We start from the raw sequence: 19,480 nt of genomic DNA, 5'->3' as shown, positions 1-19,480 counted from the left end.
ACTAGGTCACCACAAAGTCTTCTCTCCCCCAGCCTGAACAATCTCAGTTCTCTCAGCCTTTCCTCTCAGGAGAGGTGCTCCATCTTTCTGATCACCTTGGTGGCCTCCTCTGGACTTGCTCCAACAGGTCCATGTCCTTCCTGTGCTGGGCCCCAGAGCTGGATGCAGCTCCGCAGGTGGGCTCTGAACAGAGCAGAGCAGAGGGGCAGAGTCCCCTCCCTCCCTTCCGGGCCACGCTGCTTTTGGTGCAGCCCAGGACAGGACAAAACACTGTCAGCTCATGTCCAGCCTCTCCTCCATCAGCACCCCAAACTCCTTCTCATTAGGGCTGCTCTCCATCTGTTCATCCCCCAGTCTGTGTTGACACCAGGGCTTGCCCCAGCCCAGGTACAGCACATTTTCTGTATTCCATGTACCTTAGCACAGCTTCTAGGAGGATCTGTTCCATCATCTTCCCAGGCACAGAGGTGGGGCTGGACAGGTCAATAACTCCCAGGGTCTTCCTTTTCACCCTTTTTAGAGTTGAGTACATTTCCCTTTTTCCAGTCGCCTGACCGTCAAGATTTTTCAAATAACCTGAAGAGTGGCTTGGCAACGGTATCAGCCAATTCCCTCAGGACTCTGAGATGCATCTTATGAAATCCTATAGACAAATACATTCAGGTTCCTCAGATGGTCATAAACGTGATCTTACAGTTGGAAACTCTTCACTCCCACAGTCCTCAGAGAGACACACCTCAGAGAGACAGTGATGCCTTCTGATACCCCAACAAGCTGTAAAATTCTGAACCACTTATGTGCATTTTAGGAACAATTTACATACCTATAAAAACAAAGTTTCTCATTCAAGGGGGGGAAGGGGGGATATTTATGTTTCAATAAAGCACTGAACAGTTTCCCTTGCAAAATTTAAACTTAAAATAATTAAAAAGCTAACCTTAAAAGTGGCAAGAAGTGCTCTTAACTCTTTGTTTCAAAATATTAAAAAAATTAAGGTTATATGATTGTCTTAGAACAGAATTGTAAATCTGAGCATCACTGTGTATAACTTGGTACATTTCTGTGTATTGACCTAAAGTGCGAATATACTTTTTATTCTATAAAGGGTTTTTTTGCTTTCCATGGCCAAATATTTAGTTCTCTTAAATAATACTACACAATATATACATATATTTTTTTTTTTACTTAGCCACACCATATTGTGCAAGCTGATATATGAAAGAAGTGAGAAAATTGTGTCACGTCTTTTTCATGTAGCTCATACAAACTAAGTATTTATCATGACATTTGGCGTGCAGAACAGTGACTTGGCTGGTTAGGAATACCAAGGAGGTAAATCCAGATGGGGAAAAAAAATTGAATAATTTGGACTAATTAGCACAGTTCAGAAAACTTCACCAATCTGGATGGGTTCCAAAAAAAGACAGATGTGAAAAATGTCTCTGCAATGCCTTAATTTAGTTTGTTTATTGCTTACTCAGGTACAGATGCTGGAAATATTACAAGAGTAAGGTTTAAAAAAATAATAAAGAACTGCCTTTGAATAAATTATCTTCTCTGCTATACTATAGACATTCCTTCAAGGCTGAAGAATTAAGTTCCCTTTTCTTCCTCATGCATTTCACTTTGAAAGGCTTTAAAATGGACATCTCAGTTGTACCTCTAGAAGAGGACAATTAGATGAGGAGTACTACCATTCAGCTGCAATTTGGTGTTTTCACATTTAGATAAGAATGACACACCACTGTAACATAGTGTCCTACGATGGTATAGAAACCACAGCTGAATTACATACTGCAACGTACAGCTCTCATTTGGAAAGTCAAATGTAGACTTTTATCCTCCTTTCAATATATTTATACCTGTGTTTTCTACATACAGATAATTAATGCCAGGGACAGAGACTTTACCATATGCTTCTTTCTAGTCACTCAGTTATCACTGCCACACCGTTCAATCAGGATACAACTCCTCTTGGTTAATAAAATATTTATAAAATCATATATAAAAGCTCATTCTAACTAAAAACTGCCAGTGAGTAGTTTTAAGAAGTAGCACTTATAGTAGTGAAAAATGCTGTTTAAAAATGTTTTCTAATGTGTCTAAAAGAGCTGTCCAAGCATACAACAGAAAAATAGCCAAGGTGGAGTTGTATGGCACCAATAGTACCTGTTACAGCAGTATTTGCAGGGACAAGTGATCTTTCTGGGTCTCAGAAGAATCACCATAAGGATTATTGATATGAAGAGAATGTGAAGAGGTAACTCTTAAAGTATAAGCCATAAATGCAAATTGATTTTGTCTTGAATGTGCTGCTGCCCATATGAAGCTGAAATATATGCAAAACAGTATCTTTATCACATGCTAATGCAGACAGAATACCAGATATCCTAATGCACAAGACCTGCCTGGTACTTGACTTTACTGTTCAAACTAAATAGACAGGATTTAAGTGGATTATATCACAAGGACTTTGTGCATACAGAATGCCTTTAAAACCTTCCTAGTGTGAAACCACTTTTGGGTAAAAAAATACTCTATTTTACTAGTAGGCCCTGAAAAGTCAATCCAGATAAATATATTCAATGATTTATCATGCCAGACATTTCAAATACCAACAAATTTAGCATGCACACACAGAGAAACTTTGAGTTAGTTATGAATGGTTTAATACGGGCAAAGTCACATACCTAGAAATGCAATATAAGGCATTTGAAAGTGTTAAGTACATCACTCTGTATTATAAATGACTACTACATGTACTTAACCACAACTAGTATAAAAATAAAGCACCAGTGCTTGATCAATAGATTGAATAACCAGCTGTGTCCCAGTCAGAAGATGAAATACATATCTAACAACAGTATGCACACATTCACTGATTGCCTGATAATTGTGATTAAAAAAGTATGCTGATAGGTTCATTGCCAAATGTCTCACAATGTTTTACCTAGAATATTTCTAGGGGAAAGATAGTGAATAATCAGAAGTTAAAGGGGAAAGAAAAGGATTAGGTATCTGCAACAGTAACATTTTCATAAACATTATTTTGCACCTTTGAATCTCCTCTGCCTCACATCCACCATATGTGTATTCTTCATGATCAAATTATTTCCTCCAACTTATTTGTTGGATGAACACTTCTGTTTTTCTGTGACTGTAATCTTTGATACATCTGCTGAGCAGAGGAGGGATGCCTGGCTACACGCAGCACACCATGGTACAGACAAGGCTCTCACAGTCTGACATATGACTCTGTGTCTGCTTAGACAGCTTCCTGACACCTCAAGGCTCAGAGATCTATATTCTTCTTCAGTATATGTAAATTGCTAAATCAAAATAAGATTTTTCAAATCTTTCTTGTCTAGACTGTTCACTTTAGCTTTCACATTTAAAATCATGGCAACATGTGACCCTCCAGGTAGGAGGAATGCATAGTAGGTTGTACAAGAGTCTCAGACAACTGCAGTCACTACCTGAGTATACTGGAGACTTCAGAAGTTCTCCCTAATCACCCTAATCCTGGGGAGTCATTAGCCACATCATGCCATTCCAGCAGATATGCATCCCTAGAAAAAAAGTACCTCCTTTTGCTGGTCAGTTTGATTCAGCACAACTTTGTTTCCAAGATAAACAAATTCAACAATCATATTAATAGAATTAAAAACACAAGTGATACTTTTAAAATGCACCAAAATTTCAAGTGTTAAAATGTAATATGTTTCGTATTCCATACCATGATTATTCAGGATTTCCATGTTATCAATATCTTTAGATGTCCCAAGTAAGGTGAGTATAGCAAGCTGAGAGGTATTTCAATACAAGACAGACCTCAGGTAAAAAATAATGTGATGAAAGTGAGAGTAAATCCTCCACAAATATGTTTCTGCCACAGAACAAAAGGAGCATGTTCATGCTAAATGTGGCTTAAAAAAATGAAGTAAAATGTAAAGTCAGGGGTTTTTACTGAAAATTAATTGATAGCCATGACTCCAAAACTACAGCAGTTTGGGGCCTAGAAGGAACCACTAGCAGTTTAAATTATTGTACAGCTGTTATGCAAAAGTATAGTATAGAATACTCTTAATGGAGAAGACTGTATGAAAAGAAAAAGCAGCTTAAACAACTATATTTGATTTTTGCTCTGTGTAAGTACAAATCACCAGTGTCCCCATCTCTCGAAGCGGTTTTGTATAGGTAGGGACAAGAAAGGTTATCAGTTTAAAAAACAAAGAAACCAAACTTCTTAGGAAAAAATTCAAACATGGAAGATAGTATGACATCCCTCTATCAATCGGTAGGAATTTTGGAGTCAGGTTTGAACTACCCAGCCTGGCCCCCACACCAAGGCCAACTGTGAAGTTTGTGGCCCAATTAGAAATTAGATGTTAAGGTGTTAATGAGAGAGAGTGGGTTTTCCAGAGGTTAATAAGTATAGTTATTAGTGTGAACACTTTAGCCACCTTAAGGAACAAGTAAAACAATGTTTGTTTGCATTTTTCCTGTGCTGTATGCCAATGAGAAATAACTACAATTGTAAACTATATCAAAGTGTATATAACCTGCCAACTTAGACAAAATAAGGGGAGAACATAGCATTAATCATAGTGATTAGATCTGCATTTGCTCCCGTCCAGCTCCCCAATTATTTTTAAGGGTCCTCTCACTTTATCAATCACCATGCAACAGCCTCCATTTAGGTGTCAATACATCTATCAAAATTCTTTTCTGCATGTGCACTTACAGAAATTTAAATTTGATCATATAAAATGAGAAGAACAGAAAACCAAATATTAAAAGAAAAAAAAATCATTACAGATAAAGAATAAATCAGGGGACAATCAGTTCGAGCAAAGTATTTTTGAGTAGAATACCAGTTTTTACTATATCCAGCTGTACAGGCCAAATAAAAACTTAATGGAATTGTCTTTGACCTTGCACAGCTTTTGCATAGCCAAAAGTAAATGGAAAAAAGTGCTCTTTTGCTCATTTTTGTTGCACAATTTAGGAAAAACAAAAAGCAAAACACTTCATTGAGCCACAGATTTTTATCTAAACTCTTTCAAAAAATCAGTTACCCATATCTCTATAAGCCTGCCCTGAGTGATTTAAGTCTATGTCCACAGCTTTGTAATGTAGCAAAGATTAAGGTTTTTTGGCTGCTGGCTTTTTCAAGTCAATAAAGACAGACAAATCAAGGCCCCCTCATGGCACGATTCTCATCAGACTAATAGACTGGGTTAAGGAAGAGGTTTGAGGCTTCGATGCTCTGATGGAGCAGAAATTAAATCAATTAGGAAAGTGGAAGGATGGACACGGCAGGAAGTATGTTTTTCTGCATTAGCTTCTCCTACCAGTTAACACAGGCAAACAAGCACCCTGAACTCAGTACAAAGGCAGTGCTATGCTGCAATAACCAAGGGTAAGAAAATAAAACTGAAATTAATTTCAAATTAACAAAAGAAACCCTCACCAAAAAAACTGTTTTCCTCACTGTTCTAAGTTCCCAGGAAACCTCCTTCTCTCAGTTCTGCTTAATAAAAAAAAATAGGAAAGTAAGCAAAACACCACTGCAATGCTAAAGCTATAATACTGAAGGTGCAGTACAACTCTATCATAAAGAAGTTAAAATTGAAAATTGTTTATCAGTTTCTGAAAAGCAGAATTTCTACCATAACTTCTTTGATTATCATTAGTAGCTTTTTGTTTGCTTGAAAGAATGACTTTTCAGCAGACTTTATTGAACCCTTTTCTATGTACATAGAACTCCTATCACCAACATCATACACACAAAAGAAAAACAAGGAGATACATATATAATATGTTCACATCATTCTTTTTGAACGGGTAAAAACAATTTAGTCTTCTTTTTACCAAAAAATTTCTTTTATTTTTCTATATTAAAACTATACTATAAACACTATAAAGATGATTTAATAATGGAAACCCAAAACAGTTTGAAAATGTGTGAAGATTACAAAGTTAAGAAATAAAGAGAAGACAACTAGTCTTTATTTCCAACTTTCAGATAAAGTCCACAGCAGGCAAATGGTTCTTGTACCACACTCACATCAAAAAACAAGTGTGTGTGCTAAGCTGAAATACTCTTTGAAGACTCAAAAGGACCATCAAACCCAGGATGTCAGCAACTGGGAGTATCAGCTGAATTTTTAGAATTAATTTTACATTCTTATATTACATTTCCAGCTCTGGGGCTCCCAGCATAAGAAGGACAAGGTCTTCTTGGAAAAAGTCCAGAAAGGAGCCATGCAGATGAAGTAGTCCTCTCCTGTGGAGTCAGGCTGAGACAGTTTTTCAGCCTGAAGAAGGCTCTGGGGAGGCTTTTAGCAGCTGTCCAGTACCCAAAAAGGGCTGATAAGACACCTGGAGAGGGCTTTTTACAAGGACAGGTAGTGATGAACAAGGGAGAATGGCTTTAAACTGACAGAGGGTAGGTTTTACTAGATGTAAGAAAGAAATTCTTTACTTTGAGAGTGCTGAGTCACATACAATCTGCTCCAAAGAGGTTTCCCAGAAAAATCACGGATGCCGCATCCCTGGAAGTGTTGAAGGCCAGGCTGGATGAAGTTTTAAGCAATCTGATCTAAAGGGAAGAATCCTTGCCCATGCTGGGCGTGGCAGGGTTGATGACTACATCATCTTTAAAGGTCACTTCCAAATCAAACTATTATATGATTTTTAAAAAAATAAGAATAAGGACACCCTTATTATGACACAAAGTGGGTACTGCCCCTATATTAAGGCTGGAGAGTTTTTTTCATTCAGGTGTCTAGAATTACACATATTAAACGACAAGTCCAAATAACTTTGGCTTCATATCTCTTTAGCAGAACATGACATTTTCTTGTAAGATGCACAATTTTCCTAGCTGGGCAAGGGCAAAAATTACAAGTGGAAGGACAAGAATTACAAGAACAGCAACTGTGATAATCTCAAACAATAAGCAAACCTTCAAATTCTTATTTCACTAATTTATTTAGTGACAGCCTATTTAAAATATGCATGCAAGTGCTAGACTTCCTCATCATGTTTTTTTACTGCTCCTTCGTTTCCCCTTCCTCTCTCTTTTCTACTCAATCTATAATTATTTTCAGTTATATTCAGCAGTTTCAACAGAAATAGAATGGCCCCATTTTAACCCAACATACAGATCAATTGTTAGACTGTACTCAAGGATATAGCAAATGTAGGTGAGAAGGGACTTGATCCCAAGCATATGCTGTAACCATTAACTTAGCACTCCTCATCTCTGATGCATTTTCAGATCACACCAAGATGAAACCTGGAAGTCAGCACAGGCAAAGCAACACTCTGCACATAGATGAACTGCACAAAGATGTGAAACTCACTAAGCCAGCTACTGGCAGCTCCACTTCCAGGATATCTCTAACGCATCTGAAGGTATTTTGGTATAGACACATTTTAGAATCCACCAGGATTAGGAAAAATGTCATGAGGTTTAGTGAGGATCAGATTAAAATGCACATACCTAAACTCTAACCCCCTTTTGGATGAGTCTTAAGTCTTCAACTCCTTTTATACAGACAACTGTAAATGATTTAGGCTGAGAACCTGAAAATATAGCACTACTGTCCATCACAGCCTACATGAAACTGCTGCCACAGGAAGCCTCCCTGCCAATCCAATCCAATCCAATCCAATCCAGAGTTGTGGGAGGTTCTCTGGGGATACGCACCTAAGAAACTTTGGAGGAGGAGGAAGGGGGAAAAATAAAAGCCCACAAAACCTAACACCATGATGAGAAGATTTTAGATCTTCCTGTTGGTATTAAGTAGTTTTTATTCCCACAATTTCTTTTGTGTGGAGTAGAGCATTTTTCTTCATTTTGAAGCATCGAGAACTTCACAATGTGGACACTTGATGCAAACTCTTGACAAGGAATGCTGAATATTTTGTGACATAAAGTATCAAAATATACAGCTAAAGTATCTGCAGATTCAGGTTGCACACATGTTGAAATAAAAGCATTCATATTTTTTCTGCATATGAAATCTGACAAAGCTGTGGTCCCAGCACTTCTGCTGCAGAAACATATCACAGTAAGAATTGTGCTTTCTTCCATTAATGATTGACTTCAGCTTTTCTTCCATCCCAGTACTGAAGAGAAATGAAGGTGAAGGAAGAGACCTTAGAGTGCCCAAAAAAACTTTAAAATAAAAGAAAGCAGCAGGATATGTTACAATAACAGTCTACTACATCAATAAGAAACACGGAGAAGGATGCTATAGCAGTATTCCATTAACTCTGCAAGACCTTAAAATGCAGAAAATTGTAAATATTCTCTGTGACGTTTCAATCCATTAGGCTATATTCTACACCACTAAGAATGAAGTACAAGTCATATCTATCACTCTCAAAGCCACCAATCAAATATAATTGGAAAAGAGACTAGAAGCCCCACCTAGCTGGAGTAAAAGGATCTTCACATCTCTGTACGCTTATTTACATATATGTTTTACCTTTCACTTCTAGTAGGCTACTCAAAAGACACAACAGCCACACCAAGAAAGAGGTACACCTTCATCTTGAGTTACAAGTAAAATATGTAATTAAAATAATTTCAAAAGGAAAATGCACTTCTTTTCTTTCTGGAAAATTATATGTCATTTTAGTTATGCAGTAAATCAGTCTTCCATAATCAAAGTGATAGGATTTTTAGGCTTATTTCATTTGGGAGCTCTGGGATTTTTTGTTGCAGGGGGAAGTTATTTTTCCTTAACATCTTAAAGATATCCTCATCTCTGACACACTTTTCTGTCTGGAAGTTGGCACCATATTCTCACTGCAGTCCATCTGTTAAAAAAGATCCAATGAGTATTTAAGATATACTTTGCTACAGGTACTAGGTGTCTCCATATACATGGTCTAAAGGAGAAAAGGTCATCACTGAAGGTAAACAAAATTTAATTCTAATGTCTTTTGACTATCCAAAGTTCATTTTGGAAAATATGGAACACATGGAAAATAACAGTGCTACAAATGGGAAATAAAAGTAGAGAAAGCTGTGAGATTTAAGACTGCGACATATGTCCTCCACTGTCTTGTGCACCCACTTGAAAATGAACTCCTTAAGCACAGCCTCTAGAAATCTGAGTCCCTGTGCCAGTGAGAGGAGTTGTGGCCATTTTATTTACTGTCTCTGGCTTTTTTTGCAGCTCTGTCTCTCACATCCTTTAACAGGTTCCAATGAAATATGAAGCATTTATTCATGAACTTGAAGAGATTTAAAGCCCTACAGAGGCAAATAATTTGAGATCTGACTATATATCAGTGGGTTCTGTGCAGTTTTATCAATTTCTGTAAAAGCAGCATAGAGAGTTAGAATCACAGGACTACTTGGGTTAAACTGAACACCAATATGTCTAGACATTTTTCTCAGAAGAGAAACAAACAGCAGGAAAGTAATAAAGAAGTAGATGACAAGAACCTAGAAACTTCCTAAAGAAAAGAAAAAATGAAAATAATTTATAAAAATATTTCTAAAATGCGGAAAAATTTTTGCACAACATTATTTCTCATTTATCAAGGAACAAGCAATGTTTTCAAAAGCCATGGAACTTCTCCAAACTTGAACTGAAAATGAATGAAAAGAAAAATTTTCTCTGCTCTTTTCACCAAGAACAAAATCTAGAATTGCAACTAGACGTATGCCAGCTTTTAAAAATGCCTCTGTATTGTTGTTTTTACCTAACTTTCAATTGCCTACATCATAACTAGGCAATAAAGGGGAAAGGTTAAAACAGTCAACTACTTCAGAAACTGTAATAACATTTTTTAAAAATTCAAAATGTACTGTTCTCCTTTTTATTTCTTTTAGTAGTAGTAGGATAATAATCAATTAATTTTTTTTAGTTCTTCTATTCAAAGTTTGGTTTAGTTAAGCTATGTAGGGAAATAATTAAGTCAGACACGGATGGTTTGAGAGAAAAGGAGAAAAGAGAAAGATAAGCTACAAGGACCATTGGGAGAACTAAGACTTGTTAGCTACACATTTTTTTCCTTTTTGCTTAAAATCTTTAGAGAGCAGTAGAAGGCATTGTACCAGAGCATGACTCAGTATTCATCTAGCCTCAGTTTTAAACTTGAATAACTTTCATAACTAATTTTCCCACCTTCTATTTTCAGCTATTTTGAGTTGGAGCCTGCCTACTTCCTATTTGTCAAAGGTACCATTTTTTATTAGAGCATTTGCTTAGAAATACTTTCAAAATCCTTTCTGAGATTCCCAAGTAGATTCAATCTTTGTTTGTGTATAAGACAATTTCCTGACTGTATTTTTTCTGGTACTTATGAAACACCTGCAGGCCCAAAACATGACATATGAAATATTTACCATGCAATGTGAGTTTACTCTCCAGAAGAAGTAATTTCTATTGATCAGCCAAGGATGGGAAAAATAACAAATTGTGAAGGTGACAAAAGCTATGTGTTATTTTGAGTCCAGGTGTGCAGCATTATAACACTGTCATTCTTAGAGATTTTTTTATTTTCTGAAATCTCTGTGAAAGATACAGTGAAACCTGGCTCTTTGTGTTAGCTTAGCATGAATGGCAAAACAGAGCTGGCTGTTGCTGCTGTTCTCACTTCCGTAGCTGCTCTCAGGAGAAAGCTACTCATAGGAATTCCCACCAGAATAGTCAGGAAAACTATAGTTTTCTAGAAAAAAAGCTTTGTAACTTGAGAACATTATATGCCCTCAGCTCTGTACAAATCTTTTTTTTTTTACAGAAATAGATGGTTTTGCCAAAGTCCATACCTCTTCCAGTCGTCAGCTGCTCAACTGAAGCTAATGAACACAGAATCCATGGCATTGTCAGTAAAGACACTGTTTCCTCCAACATGCAGGACTTCCATTTCTGTTGCGTCATGGTCAGTGGGAAAGATTTGAATCTCTCTGCAATAACAAAATTCCTTCCTTTTCCCTTTCACATCCCTTTTCTTCAAATTTTAGTGGTAACATATTACTGGTCAGGGTCAACTGTAGAAAACTGCTAATTAGATCAACAATTACTATAAACTTCTAAATGTTCAGGTTCAAGTTTTCTCTGTGTTTGGATTACTTTTCAAAAAACTGATATAAATTTAATCTTCACAGATGTTTTTTGAATGTTAGCATACACAAAGATTACAACACATGGAATTCTGCTTCTTTATAGATTCATGGAAAAAAAAGCACTTTGTCAGTTGCTTTTCTATAAGGAACTGTGGAAGAAGGAAGAAGAGAATAGCAAACCATCTAAAGCATTTATGAAATATTTATCTTTCTTGTGTTATTGGAACAACTAGGTCTGACTGATGTATATTGTATTCTATACCACCAAACCAAAATCAAAGACTTTAGAACAAGCAAAACATAGAGTCAATTTTTTGCACTGCTTCATGTTATTTGTAAGTTTGCATTTCTGTCCCTCTCACCACCACTCTAAGACAATAGACACACTAAAAAAGGGGAGAAGAATCCTTTGCCTGTTACAGCATCCAAGGGATTTTTCCTCCCTGCCCTGCAGCGAGACCCCGTGAGAGCAGGAGGCTGGGAGTCGGCTCTGCGCATGATTCCTGGACCACTGCCGTTGCCTTGCCAACGCAAAGGGAGAACTCAGGGCTTACATTGGGCATTTCAATGCAGTGACCCACTTACTGTCTGTCAACAAATTCACTGGGACAATAGTGAGTGTAACACATTACGGAGATTAAATCCCAGGGACTGAACTACAAAGATGTCTGGAAAAAAATCTTTGTCAATTTGAAAAGCCAGAACACTATAAACAGAGTTAACGGTAATATGTTTTAATCCTCCCATATATTCGTTGCTTTAAAGGAGAAATTTTCACCATGATAATCTGTATTCATTATTTGTGTATTTATTTTTTTAACTAGGTTCACAAAACTAAGTCAATATTGCCATAAGAGTAATGGCAATGAAATAGCTTTTGTATATTGCACTCTTGGCTAGAGCTGAGCAGAATTAAGACCTGAAAACCTTCTTTCAAGCTATAAGAATGCAATGGTTAATTTAGACTATATTTGTACAGATGACTATCATAGGATCAAAACATTACCAAACCCCCCACCCCCCAGTGATTTCTACAAGACACTTAGATCATGGATTTATATTTAAAAATTAACTATGTGTAGCCTAGTTACAGGTTCCCCATTCAATTCCACCCCTTTACAAACATCATTTCAGGCATGTTCAATATCTTCCCCCTTTCTTCATTTCCCAGTTTCCTTCTGCTCTTTTCATTCTTTGCAAATAGATTATTCAAACATAAATAATTTGCTTACAGAAACTGAAAGGAGAACTAAATATACATAATGGTATATCACAAAATGCAAAAAATGTATGTTTAATATATGTTTACCTACATTCTTTGGTTTCTTAGCAATATTACCCTGTCACTTTAAATGAAAGTCAGCATGTTTTTTTAAATGCATGTGTCACCAGTTACCAAATGGAATTATCTGAGGAACCATGCAGTGAGCAAAAAATAGCTGCAGCCTTCTGCAGTATCTGTAGAAAAGGCTATTTTTTAACCCAATGAAGGTTTATTTATATTTTTACTCTTAATATTTTGTATATTACTATTAGTTGCCTGGCTGTATGAATGCATATTGCAGGGTCCTATTGTAATTAGATATTACCAAAATTCTTGGTTTGGATTGTTTCTCCATCACCTACCTCCTGCAGGAGCACCTTTCTAATTAACACCTAAGAGTGGGTATTGCTTCACACCCTGAAACTGGTATTTCCAAATCTTTGTAGCTTGCAGACTCCCATAGTTTCTGCATGCCTTTTTTTTTTTCATTATTTTCAGGATGTGTAGGGGAATGCAAATGTTCCTTATGCCTGCATGAGATTACTGATACTAGACAAACCTAAAGGTGAAAACTTTATTCTAGAAAATTCAGCATCAGTGAGTGGCAAAAACTGCAATTCTATATTATATACAATATCCCTGTAGTGCTGTCTAATAATTAAGCTAGTTTAGAAATATGGTGAGCTACACATCATCCTTTTACTTCCAGCCACCTTTCCCAGGCACATTCTAATATTCCACACTACTGACCACTCAGTCCTTCCTCTGGGCTCTTCCAGCTTTGTTTTGTTACACAAAGTTAAATCCCAAATCTCTCATATCCTCAAAAGGCTCCCTAGGCCCACGTTACTACGCAAAAGGAACACAAAGGCTCTCCTTCCTATCTCCCAGGCGGGTTGTCTTTGTTTATTTTCTTGTCTTATCCCATACACACTTGAATTCATGTCTGCATTTCTGTTTAAAATATCAGAATATTATAAAACCACATAAGTTAAATTCTTTAAACAATACATTTTATGAGATCCACAACCACCCATTCTTTACAGATACTACATACCAGTAATAGATGCACAGCTGTGTTGATTTTCTCATTCCACTCCTTTCCCCTATTCCTTACACTTGACTTCTCTCACATGTAAAAACTTGCATTATTATACCAATATTTTCCAATGTAAAACACTAGTTTTATTTACTAATTTTCCAAAATCAATTATTAAGGATGCATTTGGCTATGCATGGTGTCCCTCCAGGCTGCAATCTCTAAAGTTACAGCCAAAATACCTCCCACTATTCCAAAGTGTGAAGTTAAAGGAAAATATATTAATTTTCCCTTGGGGTTGGGAAATCTAGCAAGCTTTTCTTTGAACAAGAATCTTTTAAGATTTCTTTTAGGATTTACAGGAGGGACTTGAAAACAGCAATGGGACAGGATACTCTCAGAGGTGTGCTCTTTGAAGCATTCCTAAAAATTCCTTCAGACTTGTTCCATGAAATTTGTGATACACATACATACACTCAGAGATTTGCTGTGTCTGTAGAACAAATGCTGTCAGGAATACAGTCCTGGTCTGCTGGGCCATAGCACAGCTTCTCCTGTATCTCTGCAAAACCAGACATGAAAAGAGTCATCCTGAACTGACTGCATCTTACGGAAACCTTATGGTGCCCTTGTGAAGAGGGAATATCTGCTAGTTTACCAAATGCTCTCCATGATTTCCAGTTCCTGGAAACTCTATAAGAATTCTTACAACCAAGTCTGCTGTTCTTGATTACAGGACACATGAACCTTCCAGTTCCCCTCTGCTCCTCACACCAAGTAATCTGCTTTGCATCTGCCAGTGACTAAAAGGTACCCAGGCTTCTCCTCAACACATCCTTCAATGAGAGTCATTGCGAGAGAATGATCTCAAAATTCTTGCCTCTCTGGAAATGAAGCTTTCCAAATGCTCTCAATGCCAAATTGGGAGAAAGTACTACTTCAGCTTTCTCTCCACTTTTCAAACCACATGCTGTTAGGTAGCCCTCCCTTCCACAAGTCTGGCCTTTCCTCCTAATTAGAAGCTTAGGGAAAACTCCCAGCAGATTTCAGTCCAATGTCCCCCATCTCCGTAAGAAACCACTGCAAAATGCATTTCCCAAAGTCAAAGACTGAGGGCAGCAAAAATGAGAGAATTCAATATTTTTTACTAGAGGAACATTCTATGATTCATTGCACATGTTGCACTGAGCTTTTGGCAAGTAGCACCAAAGTGCAGCCTTCCCCCATTGGTCACTGAACGCTGCCCTCCCCAGTTGTTCATCCCTCAGACCCCTCTAGAGGTTGCCTTGGCCTCTGTACTGCCCCTGTGCCCTCAGTTCATTGGCCACTGACCCCATACTCAACCCTTGAGCAGAACATGGCCTGGGTCTTCTGCCCACGATCCCTTTGGCATGCTGAAATAAACCTTGCTGGAACATATCAAACAGGAGGCCCCTCCTGTCTCTCCTGCACTGAGGAATGTCAGTGTGCATGGACTTGAAATGGCTGTCCTTGTGACCTGCTCTGGGCGGCTTCAGAAGGAGATGCTTCAAGAAGGTAGCAGCATTTCATAATCTACAGTGCTACGGTCACCTGTCTCTAATCAGGACTCAGAGAAGTACTGTTTCATGACTAAACCAAACCACTACAGATGTACTGCTTTTTCCACCATTATATCTCTCCCCCACAAACAGCAGGGTTTACTCATAGGCAGTAAGTTTTATATATTTTTTTTCTGGTTTTGGCTGGGGCAGAGCTAATTTTCTTCACCTGGCATGGGCTGTGTTTTGGATTTGTGCTGAGGACAGGGCTGATATTGGGGAGATGTTTTTGTTATTGCTGAGCGGGGGTTGCACAGAGCCAAGGCCTTTTCTGGTTCTCATTCTGCCAGGCTGGGGAGGAGATGGGGGTGCAGGGGAGGCTGGGAGGGGACACAGCCAGGACAGGTGACCCAAACTGACCAAAGGGATATTCCAGACCATGTGGCATCCTGCTCAGTGTGTAAAATTGGGGGGTGGGGGGAGAGGAAGAGAGGGATGTTTGGAATTACATTGTTTGTCTTTCCAAGTCACTGCTATGCATGATGGGGCCCTGTTCTCCTGGAGGTGGCTGAACACCTGCCTGCCCATGAAGTACTGAATTAATTCCTTATTTTGTTTTCCTTGTGTGCATGGCTTTTGTTTTCCCTATTAAACTGTCTTTGTCTCGACCCACGAGTTCTCTGGCTTTTACCACATTTTCTAAACCCACATACTAGACAGTCTATACTTCAGAAAACTTTATATTCTATGCTTCATCTGTTTAAATTGCAGTAAGTCCTTCCTGCCTACTTTCATATATAGGAAAGCCTATAATAGTTTGACATTACTTTCAGTCGTTCTAAATGCAACATTTGTTTTCTGAGGGTAGAACTGCTCTTCAGTGTTATTCAACATATTAGTAGCAAACCCAAGGTCCATCATGCGCTTTGACATTAAAGCTAAAATACCAAAGGCTGAGGAATACTCTTATTTATCACAGGAAAAAAATAAAAAGAAAGAAAATAAACCAACCTTTAAAATTCTTTGGAATCATGTAAATGAAAACATGAAGGATAGGACCCATGCATGCCAAAAGTGTCACCAGCACTGTCAGAGCCTCCATATAATCCATATCCTATTGATGAAATATATAATAAATGTAATTTTAAGGATAATATTTTCATTTAAGCCAGTAAGGCCAGAAACTTGCTTTTATAATGAAACAGCTGAGATTTTGTACATTTCGCATGATTTTTGGAGCTGCTGTTTAAGAGGACTTCAAATTTGCAACAAAGTGAGGGATGCACAAGACTGGTTATTTCTACAGCTAATCTAATTGCACACCTTGTTAACAGACTGCAGTCTTTAAGAAGGGGTTATAAACAACACTTAAACATGATAGACTAAATAGCAGATATAAATCTTGCCATAACAGTGTAGAGCTCACCACAATGCATTCTTCCCACTAAGACAAATTAGATGGTGATGGTTACAGTTTTGGGGAGAGACTGGATGTGACATAATGGGACCACAGCGCATGCACCATGCAGGAAGATGCTCAGAGACTCTCTTTGCATGGGCTGTATACCTAATATATTCAAAGAAAGCAGACATATTTAAGAAATGGTATTTTGAGTATATTTCTGTTAAGAGTTAGGCCTCTTAATTTTCTTCATATTTGGGTTTGTACTCCATCCTGTGCTGATAAAACAGTTTTTTGGTTTTTTTTGCAGCCAAAGACAAAAAAAAATTTGTCATCATTTCAGTAGCAATCATGATGTTGCAATCATCTTCCTAAAGAAAAATAGTCACTCATCAGAAGAAAATGCATATTTTTTTAAACAAACGATCAAACACAGGCTAATTTGTCTCTGTTGGGTACCACTTCTATAAATTAAGTTTAAAATGGCATTAATGACTAGCAGAGACATATCCATTCTGAAATTTCCATATCACATAATATAATCACTAAGAAATTCAGGTTTTTTGAAGGGAATGAAGTTAACTTTCATGAACTGTTCCTTCCTTTGGCATGCTGTACAGACATCCACCATATGTCTATCACAGCACTGTGTCTTAGATTATGTCACCACTAAAAATCAAAGGTCTGTCATTCTTCAGTTTAACAACACAAATGCCATATGCATAATAAATGCAACTCCTTTAGTTTTCCTCCTTTAAATAAAATGTTTAATTAGGAGTTAAGGTGGGACAGGAAAGAATCTTCAGTTACACTTCATTTCAATATCCTTAATAGCAAAGGATATTGAATGCCTGCAATTTATTTAGTTATTTATTTACAAATTACTAAGTATTCCCTAGCATACTTCATCTTGCTTTAGTACCTAGAGAACGCAACTGAGATTTCATTGCAGAATTGTAAAGACTACCACCTATTAAAGGGATAATCAGGTCATACAATGAGTGGAAGAAATTAAAGTTTATGCATGTCTTATATTGCTTTTCACAAATGGGAAATCAAGACACTGTATTACAGTGAGATTTTTCAGGGTCACGAATAATTTTGTAGTAATTTCTGCAAGTCAAACTGAAAAATGTAAATTATACAAAATAACCTGTTTCAGATATTTTATAACTCAGTCGGGAATCTTAAATGATGTCCCAGTAATTTCAGAAATAATCATCTCTAAAGGAGTAACTTAGAAATTACTGGCTGAAAGAAGAGCTTACTTTTTAACCCAATAACATAACTTTTAATACCTTCACTATTTCATAACAATTTCACTCCTCAAAACTACAAGCCACGATGGAAATCATTACTATGAATCTATGAATTACTATGACCTTTTTTTTTTTTTTTTTTTTTTTTTTTTTTTTGTAATTGTGTACACTTACTGAGAATTCCACCCTCTGGGTGAAGAACCTTTTCCTAGTATCCCCATACAAAAAGAATTCATGTTTGTACCTACTGAAATACCTGGAGGTCTTTGATTTTGTAAAGTTAGTACACTAAAGAAATTGTTTTGACAACCAGTTTATCAAAGTGTTCTGCCTCGTGGAGCCAGGGAAATGGAGTATATTCAGTAAGAAATTTTCACTGGAGGTTTGCTTTCACTCACATTAACATTTTCATGCTTCTGTTGCAGGACTTTCATAACCCAGTTCCACAAACCAAAAACTATTTTCTCAGTGCTGCTCTCTTTAAATGTTAAAATAGATTAAGATGAGTTGGGAGAGTTCACTGACATAAATATAATCTTATTAATTTTGGCTGCATACTCCACCTCTCATTTACAAAAAGTGAGACAGTCTCACAAGAATGTATTGAATACAAATCAGCCAACTTTTTGCCTTCAATGGCCATCACCATTACAGCTCCAAGCATTCTGGCTAACTACCCATCTTATTTGCTCAAATATAACAAAAAAACGAACAAAAGTTCTTGTTTTCTGTGAGGAATACTGTTGAGTGATCTAATTTTTTCCTCCTATAATCTTTCCAAAAAATCTTAAAATATTTTTAATTGTGTGATTTTTGAGATTTGTTTTCTCTCAAATCTAATTAGAAATTTCAAAAATAGCATGGTATCGTTGCTTACTTTACCACCATTAGGTGGCAATTAAAGTTGTAAGATAGCAACTGGAAGATTTTTCTAAAGGTTTTTTGTAGTAATAGATACTGAAAGATTGTGTACTAAATACAAAGCCATTAAAATATACAGCATTCCCAGCATTCTCTGTCTTAAAAAAATATTAGATCTTTGTGAATTGAACTTGGAATTTAGTGTTTTGATGGCCACAAACTATACAGATAAACCAAATCAGTTGTGGCCTTCAGCACAATAACTGTACAAAAAGGTGGCCACTGTCAGGAAAAAAATGTATGATAAACTAAAGAGAAGGAAAATAAAGATCAAATAAGCATGCAGAATGATATTCTGGGCTAAAGTTGAACTGATAAACCTTGAACCAATGTCAGAAGCACAGAGAATACTTGGATACACCACTGACAGTCTGGCCCACAGAATCCTTTATTCTTCTACAGAGGAGGGTGGATTCCATTCATTTTTAAGCTGTGCAGCTCCCCAACATGGAAACATGAGTGAAAAGGAGATAACAAGCTAAAAGACAGTATTTCAGTAGATGATAGCTCAGAATAAATTAAAGCATAGCTGGTAGCAACAAAATGAAAGAGGCCTGCACTTCTGCACTACCCTGATACTGAGGAACCTAAAAAGCTTCATTTAAAGTTCTTTTTCCTACATATTTGTTCTTAAATAGGAGTAGTATTGAAATAACAGAAAACAATATTTTAAAGTTTAAAAAAAACTGTCCTCAGGGATTATGTTTTTCAGTATGAAAAACCTTCAGGATGACCAACTGCTGAGAGGTTTTCTTTGATAATATGGCTATTATTACTTTGAATATTCATACCTATTTTTGGACTTCCATGTACTGATAATAAGCAGTATCTGCTGAATACATCTGCAGGCTGAGTAACTGAGATACGGAGCATTTATTAATTATACCACTACCATAGAGGATGTAAAAAGACTTAACTGATACCAGCTCTACAGATGTAGTACAGAACCATCTCCATAAGATGCCTTAAAAAATTTCCAA

At 36.9% G+C, this 19,480-nt stretch overlaps 1 protein-coding gene across 1 annotated transcript in view; it reads right to left on the bottom strand.

Moving 5' to 3' along the window:
* GPM6A (glycoprotein M6A) overlaps positions 1 to 19,480 on the bottom strand; it is a 109,413-nt gene that overhangs the window by 75,985 nt on the left and 13,948 nt on the right. The gene's annotated exons all lie outside the window — the stretch shown is intronic.

Source organism: Zosterops lateralis (genome assembly GCF_965231275.1).
Source record: "Zosterops lateralis genome assembly, chromosome: 5".
NCBI classification, from domain to species: Eukaryota; Metazoa; Chordata; class Aves; order Passeriformes; family Zosteropidae; genus Zosterops; species Zosterops lateralis.
The sequence above is the reverse complement of the archived record's forward strand: the minus strand, read 5'-3'. Positions and strand labels throughout refer to the sequence as shown.